Source organism: Heliangelus exortis, chromosome 8 (assembly GCF_036169615.1).
Source record: "Heliangelus exortis chromosome 8, bHelExo1.hap1, whole genome shotgun sequence".
NCBI lineage: Eukaryota > Metazoa > Chordata > Aves > Apodiformes > Trochilidae > Heliangelus > Heliangelus exortis.
This window is the reverse complement of record NC_092429.1, coordinates 15,127,880-15,137,287: the sequence shown is the minus strand read 5'-3', so window position 1 is coordinate 15,137,287 and position 9,408 is coordinate 15,127,880.

The window sequence follows — 9,408 nt, the reverse complement described above, 5'->3', positions numbered from 1 at the left end:
CATGTGGCTTTTTTTTCTGAAGTCCAATTAGTAAATAGTCTTTGCTATAATTATTCCATGCACACCAGTTTGTAGTTGGATGGGTGATATGCTATGGCCTGAGTTGGTACTCAGTTTTTCTCTTCATATATAATTTTATATCTCAAGAATGTATCTACAACTCCCTGAAAGGAGGTTGTAGCCAGGTGGGGGTTGGTCTCTTTTTCCAGGCAACTCTCAGCAAGACAAGAGGGCACAAAAGGTCTCAAGTTGTGCCAGGGGAGGTTTAGGTTGGACATTAGAAAGAATTTCTTTACTGAGAGGGTGATCAGACATTGGAATGGGCTGCCCTGGGAAGGGGTGGATTCTCCATCCCTGGAGATATTTAAAAAGAGACTGGATGTGGCACTCAGTGCCATGGGCTGGGAACTGCAGTGGTAGTGCATCAAGGGTTGGACTTGATGATCTCTGAGGCCCCTTCCAACTCAGCCAATTCTATGACTATGGTTCTATGAACTTCTAAATTTTATTAACTTTTGAGGAAAAAACAACTTGTTACTGAGACCACACTAGAGGATCAGAAGTAATTCACTAAGTTGATTCTTTAGGTGTAGCCTTCTGAGTTATTCCTGAAATACTCATATAATGTATGTCACATCATGTGATCCTTGTCATTTTGTCACTCCTATCCTTGTAGAACATATTGCTCAGCTCCCAGACAGCTCAGTGTGGACAGCTATAAGAGTGGTCCCCACCATCTCAGAGAAATATGAACTACAGAGATCTTTGCAGCTTATGCTAATTTATCAAACAGATTTGTTCTGGGGCATGTGGTGTATTAGTCAGCAGATGAGCTACAACCAAAACATGCAGCATGACTGCCCTGTAGTTTGGTAGTAAAAATATGCTGCCATCCACTGGTCTTTTAATATACTGACTTCCATACTTTTCAAGGAGACTGGAAATTCTCCGAGGTTTCTGAGCTGCTGTTTCCTGTTCCACATACTAATCTTGCCTTGTAATACAGATATTTATTCCCTTATCTTAAAAGCATGGACAAGGTACATTCCTTTATTTGCCTATATATAGGAACATGTCAAGAGTCTCCCATGATTCTGTTACTGACCCGCTGAGCCTTGAACCTATTTGATCTGTTGGCCCTTAGCAAAAGCTTAATAACCTGTGCTGCTTGACCTGTTGACCGTTCTCCACTCTTGCTTTATTCTTTCTCATTCTGTGCTTTACATGCTAGGTTCTTAGCTCTGCAGACACATGCTAGGAACATTTAATATTCTGGAAAAAATGATCTGGGCTTTGTGCTAAAAGGCATTTGGAGTGGGGAATAATTTCTTTTGGAAATTCTGAGGTTTCTGTGTATCAGTGTGGGGTTTTTTTCCTCCAGTCTGCAGCTGTGAAAATTCATAGAGCTCAAAAGGTTATTTTGGCTTGTGGCAATTCTCTACACAAAATACCAGGTTTAAAGCTCCCATTTAAAAAGGAAGTGATTCATTTTACTTACAGCCATGATAAGCACCCAGTACTTCACAAGACATATTAGCTCAGATTTATGTAAGAATTATTTAGTCTTATATAATGCTCTTGTGCCAGATCTTGAGAGAATTAATGAACGAATAAAAGCAGCAAGCATGCATGACTGCATTGAAACATGAATTGTCCATCTACCTCTACTTGTTAGAAGGAAAAAGGCACCTCATTGTGCAGTAGAGTGTATCAGTGTTTTTTAGAAAAGGGGTGTTGTATATTCCCTTTGCTACACAGATATGATGAGTACGTTAATTTGAAGTATAGTGTACAAGCTGCTTGGGTTTCTGGGTACCTGCAGTGTGAACGAGAAAACTGAAATGGAAAAATCTGTTCCAGAGCTAATAGAAACCATCCAGCAGACATGAAAATCATAGAAAAAATGTTCAACTTAGTCTTTGTTTTATTGTTTTATCACACAGAACAAGAAGAGATTACCAATTTAAATGAAGAACACCCACAAAAAATATGCATGTTCAGAGACCTGGCCTTCTCTTGAGAAGATGACTTTTTTGAACCTGAGCTTTCAGAAGCAAAGTAAATCTGATGTTCCATTGCAAGGCACATCATCATTTGCTGGTTCTTGCAGTGTGTAAGAAAGGTTAGACAAAGCACAAAATTTACTTTGGTAGGGATGCTTTGACAATTTAAAGTAAATGGACTTTAAAACGTGTCAAGTGTGCCTGAGAAGGGCCCATCAAATGCTAAAATGAGTATTTATATCAGAAGCAGAAAATACCATCCTCTGAATTTGTGTGGGTTTTCCTAAGTTGTTAACTGGTAAGGCACAAGCAAATTACTTTGAAATATTTTCTGTCAGGTCTAAGAGAGCCCAAAAAGACAAGATAGCAAAGGAGACAAAGAACAGACAGCCTGCTGATACATTATGTTACTGAACACCTGTGGTTCAGAACACCAGCATCCCTCCCAAATCCACTCATTAAAAGTCTAATCAGAGGGTGTCTGGAGAGTATTTTTAGTAATTTTTCCTTATCACTTATCATAAAGGATGGACAGAAGGAAACATTATGAAATTACTCAGAGAGCTCAGACAGGAGACACATTACAGAAGCAGTCAGAGTATTCTTCTATTTATTGATTTTGACAGGAACCATGGCATTAGGTGAACACAGACTGTCTCAAAGAGTCCCTGATTATGTTGTGTTTTGAAATGTATTCCTGATGCTGAATGAAGCCTTTACATTGTAAACTCTTGCCAATTTCTGGAAAGCACTGATCTTCATTGAGGAGAGGTTTTGAGAACAGACACACCCATCTTATGTAGTAGGTATAGGTGGTGAAACACTTCAGAGGCTCTGTACTTAGTGCTGACAGACTACAACCTGCAGTTTCCAGTCACACTGTTAATGCTGCCAGCTTGCTTTCCCCCCTCCTGGGTCCGATGGAGCCGAGCTGTAATACTGTGACAAAGTGCAGCTCCCCCTCCCCTCCCGTCAGTGAGGAACCATTCGCATTCACACTGCATCCTCACTCAGCCATGCATGCCCCAAACTAATGCTGTGTCTCCAGAGGAGTCTGGCTAATGCTTTTATTAGATTATCTGCATCAGTCACAGAGTATCAAGTTTTACTGCTTGTCCCCTCTGAACTCTGACATGCTACACACCACCCTGGGAGCCTGACCAGGCTTTCCCCACGTGGGCTTCCTTGCGGAGGGTCACTGCACACAGAAAGTGACAAAGAAGATCCATAATCTGATTTTCCCCACTGTGTGGGACAGGCAGAGGTGTGTCACTGGCTGTGGGAGGGACACACCTCCTGTGACCTCCTGACTCAGCCTGGACCTTGCTACCCACAGCAGCTCCTGCTGGAGCCTGTGCTGGCACCCCATTCCTGACACACCAGAGGCCATGGCCCATCAGAACAGCCTATCTAGAGAGACTAAATCAAAGCAGAGCTCTTACTTAATCCTGGCTGCAAAGATTTGGGATTTCCTGATGAAAAGCATGGCAGCTGTCACTGGCTCTCAAACAGATTTGCCAAGCCAAGAAATAAGCCTTACGGATAATTTCTGCATCACTGGAACAAAAGGCAGATCCTACCATCAGGCAATGTGTTATCTTGCCATGAAACAAATATTAAAGGACATCTGACACCCACCAGAGGCTTGTGTGTATATAAAGGTAGAGAGGGACTTTTATCTACACCTTTCTGCAGCCGTGCTGCAGGCTGCCTGGCGCCATTTCACTGCCCCTCACTCCTGCCGGCAGCACTGACCCCCACACAGCAACAGTGATTGATGTGAGGCTGACACTGATGAACTTTCCCATGGTAATTTGGCACCCAGATTAACATAAGCAAGCAGGTGTAAGAGTAGGCTTTTCTTGTCTTTTTTATTTAAAATAAATAATCTAAAGGGACATTGATTTTGCTCATCCCAATCTTCAAAGCTATGCCCAGCCTCAGCTCTAGCCAGCTGCCACCTCCCTGCCTCACCCTTCTCCTCCTTCACTGACAGATTTTTCACCATGAAACAATTTAATTTTTTGTCATTTATCATTTTAACAGCTGGGGATTGCCATAAATTATTTATGTGAAACTAACATAAGCATTGCTGAGATTTAGCATTCATGCATAGAAAAATCTAATACCAGGAGCCCTGGTTCCTCCATTTCTCTCCTTTTCTGGGACTGGGCCCCAGCTGGGCTGGGTCCAGCTTGGGATGGGAGCACAGGACAAGGACTGACCCTGCTCCCAGCAAAGTGCAGGCTGCTACCTGCTGTACAAGCACAGAGAGTGCCTGGCTCTGGCCATGCGCTCCCCCTCACAGGCTCCGTCAGCCTGAGTTTCTTTTATTTTACGATACACATGATCATACCCTTCTTCCTTTCTAGCAAAAAATTATTCCTTTAAAATGTACTCACAAGGAACTTTATATACTGTGAATCTGTATTCAGTGAGAAATTTTATCCCGGTTTAGTTTTACATCTTTGGTTGCAAAATCAGAGCAAGAGCATAACTTCATCATTAGTTTACCTCAAGTTGAGAACATTGTCAGCCAGGGATAGAGAAAAGCCATTTGCACAATGAAGGTGACACATGCACGACAGAAAATGTCTGCATTGGAGCTGCACAATAACAGACACCTTTTGTGGTGTTATTGGTGTTACTATTGAAACAGTATTAGCATATAAACTTGGTATTGCTACAACCTACATGAAGAGCCGCCAAGAAACTCTCTGAATTAATTTCTGTGGCAGAGTTAATGGTTTTCATGTGACTTAAAGTTTGCCATCCAGGTAAGAATCACTTTCATCAGCAGATAAATTTTATACAGAGAGAGGTGCATGTGTGAATGGCCCTGCAGTGAAATCTCTGAACAAGGTGCCTGTCACCAACCCCTTGTTCAGGCACCAAGCAACACCCGTATGCCTCATCCCAAAGGAGGAAGAGCCTGCCAAGGGGCAGAGCCTGTCAGCAGCCTCTGACAGGTCTTCTGTGACACAGGAGCAGAGTATGAAGATGCTGGCATTTTAAGTACTTTTTAAAGTGTGTTAGTTATAGTAATTGTCTGACTCTGAGGAAAAGGGAGGCTGTCTTGCAATTGCTGAATTCTGGTGCTTGTGAAACTGTCTCAATGGCCTTTTGAGACAGAAAGTGTCTGGAAATGTCCAGTCTAGGGAGAGCTACCATCTATACAAGTCTTACATACATAATGATTGAAGTCTCCAGGAAAATTAAATGCAACTACCTACACACCTGCTCAATATTCATGTGGCATAAAAATTTAAATACCCCTCCAGTCAAATTCTACAATGCTTTAAAGACTTCAAGCTACCAGTCTAGCCCATCACACCCTATCCATTAACTCACATTCAACCAGAATCCCCTCCTCTCTAATCATAACCAGTTTTCTTATTTATACTGTCAGCCATTCCATGGCAAATTTAGCTGAACACTATCCTTAAACATGTCCTTATTTAAAACAAAAAAAAAAAAAGAAAGCTGCGTATCTCACAGACTTCTTTATGGGACTGATATAATTATCAAAAACTTTTATGTTCCTTCCTTGTTACCACAGATTTCTCCAAGCCTCACAGCATATTAACAAACACACACCCTGACTGGAATTGCAACAGAAACCACAAAGCTTCCACTGGACACTTACAGATGGAGTTTGGATTTTGGTTTTCTAATAATTCATTTTTCACCATCCCTAGCCCTATAACCACTTTTTGCTCACCAATAACAGCAGGATTTGACCCTGTCCAGGAAGCTGGATGGAGGGATAATCTGCACTTAAAAGAAGAATAAATGGTGCAAAGAAGCTTCAGACACTGGTGGCACAGCAATAGAGCAGGTCTTGTGATGGCAGAACCCAGCCTGCCTTTGGGTTCTGTCATTCACAGCCACAAATTCAACTGCTACCAGCTGTGTGAGGTCAGTCAAGTGCAACCTAAGGTAGCCCATGGTAACTTGCAGATGTTCACCTGATGCACAAGAGTCACTGTATACTGCTTTTGAGAGAAATGCTCTTGTCTCTACAAGTTTCTTAATATTAAAATCTACAGATCTAAAAAAGCTAGAAAGCATTAAAAAAATCTTAACTGACACTAGCCCATTGTTCTGTTAGCACAGGGCAAATATATCTGTTCTGATACAGGTTAACTTCTGTGTTCCACAAGTGGCTATGAAACCTTCTCACAATTGTGCTGAAGAATTATTTTTATATACATATATATATATATATATATATTTTTTTTTTTTTTTTTAATACAGACTGTCCAAGAAGAAAAGCAACAGAGCAAAATATAAGCTTGGGAAAATCACAAAATAATGTTAGGGTCTCCTATGAGAACAATGAGTGATAATCAATTCAATGCGAGGTACTTTTTCCCTCTTGCTATTAATACAAAATATAAGCATAGTTTGAGAGGTCATCTCTGAGACAACCTTTACACAAGGATATGACTAAGGAAAAAAAGAGTAGGCTCAACCACCACATCACTAAGACAACTTGAATCATCTACTTCTGTGCTGCAGTTTCTTCCAGGTAAACAGAGACAATGACACTCACCTTTGTAAAGGAAGTTCATGAGCAGCAACGTGAAGGCATTACATTGAAAATAATGATAGTTTCTCTGCAGAGGGAATAGGGTTAGAAGTCTAGAAACTCTCCCCAATGCTATTTCCACTGAAAGGTGCATAAAGGTTGACGTGGGAAATGTGACATTAAGCCTCAGCAGCATTTGCCTTTCCAAAAGATGCATAAAACATAACTCTCTGAAATCTCCAAAAAGGAAATTTCAAGAACTTCTAATTTACAAAAAAAAAAAAGCCCAAAAACTAAATACCTATTTGTGAGACTCCTGATGGATATCAACATCACTATTGAATACTTAAATTACAAGCAATTTAACTCAGAAAAGCAAAAATGGAAGATTATTTCTCATTTCAAATGCTTCTCGTTTTGAAGAAGCAATTTCCTAGCTCATTATTTCAGTTCCAGTACTTTTGCTTCTGTCTGTACCTGTGTGAAGATATTTGAAAACTTTAATTCATTTTGCAATTCTGAATAGCTTCCCTTAATTGGTCATGTCAAACACCTATTTCACATTTTTAAAAAATTTATAAAACAATTCTGCTGTCAAAAGGAAAAATTTCTTAGCATTCAGATTATTAACTGCATGCAAGCTTCCCATGCGAAATGTTTCCTATTGTTCACTTCTGTGAGGAAACTACTTATAAAAGGCATAAAATTCATCCAGTAATTTAGCATTTGCATTCATGGTACATTTTCTGGCTGTTCCCTCAACTAAGGTACAGAATTCACCAACCTACCCAATTTATTTGGAGGGGTTTCTCACTGTCAAATGCCACGCTGGATGTTCCATGTCACTGAACAATGTTAAGGAGCATAGAAGACAACTGAGGTTGTGCCTGTCAGCTTGGAATTGTCCTGTATGTTTCTTCAGCTGAGAATAATACAGCAAATTGCAACTATGAAGCTGCATCTTGTGGCCAAACATAGGGTCCCAGTTGTATAGCCACCTACATTCAAAAAAATCAAGCTGCAACTATCATGTTTCATCAGAATTATTCTTATAATGTATTCTGTCAATGTTTTGTTCCAGAATACCCCTATAATTTTGCAGCCATTACTTACCATAAGCCATATCCTAAGCATATACATAAACTCAAATTACTTGCATATTTTTGTCAAAACATCTTTAGGTTTCACATCTGGGTATTTACTATTTTGCTTCTCTTCTCCCAGTATATCCCAGCCATCTTCTGGGAGCTTCTGTTGGATGTGGACTTGATGGTCATTGCCTATGCAGCCTGCAAGTAAATATCTCAAGTTCTGTTTTGGCAGAGTACCTAAGATTATTAAAATTCTTATTTTTCAAATCTTCATATTATTGCTTTACTCTACTATACAGTACCTGCATTGTAACAAGAAAGATGCTGTCCTAATGGTGCTCTTACAGGTATGGAGTATCCTGACAATTAGAATATAGGGGCTTAACTCTATCCTTTATTGAAGCTTCCATAATGTTCAACAAATTGCACATTATAGAAGTACCTGAGCTACTGACACTGCAAGAATTACCAAGCCACCAGACTAATTCACAGACTATATTTAAGATCCAGAGGTGCTGGCTCCAATCCCAGAGGCAGTAGAGCTATAATAACAGTGTTTGTGGGCTAATTATGGCTGGATTTTAGAAGGCTAATTACTCTGGACAGACCCCTGTACTGTGTTCTGCAGCTTTTTGTAGTGCTGCACTTGATGGATATGATTCTTTCCTTCCTCCACACTCCCACACACATTCACCTGAATTAAGACACTGAGGGTTTTACCTGTAGTGAAAATTTCCATAGAGTAGAGAATTCTGCTCCAAGATACAACACTACTCTAGAAAGAAACAGATGCAATAGAACAACAATAAAAATCTCATGATTTGCAAGAAGTCCAAAACAGGATTTAAGAATCAGTAGGAGTTACTTTTCAAGCTTAGCTTGATTAAGAAAGCATTAAAAACTGCAATTATGGTAGAACTTATTTAAAGCTAATTTTAGTTTTCTAAAAGCATTAATTTACTCACACTAATGATGCCATAAATTATTATCAGCTTTTGAGGCAGATAGTATCTTTGATGAAAACTTATTCAAGTTTGTTTCAGAGTATGCATGGGGGGGCTCTTCTGGTTGAAATTGTCCAAAATTGGCAATAATTAGAAAACTGAAGAAAAATGCTAGTAAATATAAAAAAAGCAAAAAGTTATGTGCTGAAATGCAGCAGAAGTATTTATCATCATTTTACAACCTCAAAGATCTGATATTTTGAAACAAGGGTCCAATATTAAGGAAACAGTTATCTTATTTGCAAATAATACCACCTCAGTTAAAGTAATTTTTAGGCTGAAAACTTTTTTTCCCTTTCCATATATTTACAGGAAGGCCTCTTACAAAACGGTGTAGCATTAATTGAATCCAATTAGAACATGACAATAAACTGCTGCATAAGAATTGTGAATATAGATTTTCATTAAAACCTAGTGTATTTGGTTATCAAAATGAGGTGCTTAATTTCACATAAAGGCTGATTTGCAATTGAAAGAATCTGAATTACTAATCAAGCTGAATTAGCCTCTTTTCTGGAAATCAATTTAAGGGAAAGAATAAAAGGCAAGATTAAAACCAAGTGAGAGTATTTGTCACTAGCTTGTGTCCATCCACCTAGGTGTAATTTAATATCTCAACATAGCAGCAATGTGCCTTAAATTTTCAACAGAGAGAAAACAACTGCTTTCATTTTTCAAAAGGTGATTAAATGCACAAGTTACTTAGTAGATAGCTATATATGCCTTAGCACATTTAGACTTCACAAGTGTTGGGAACAGAATCATATGGACTGTTTTAA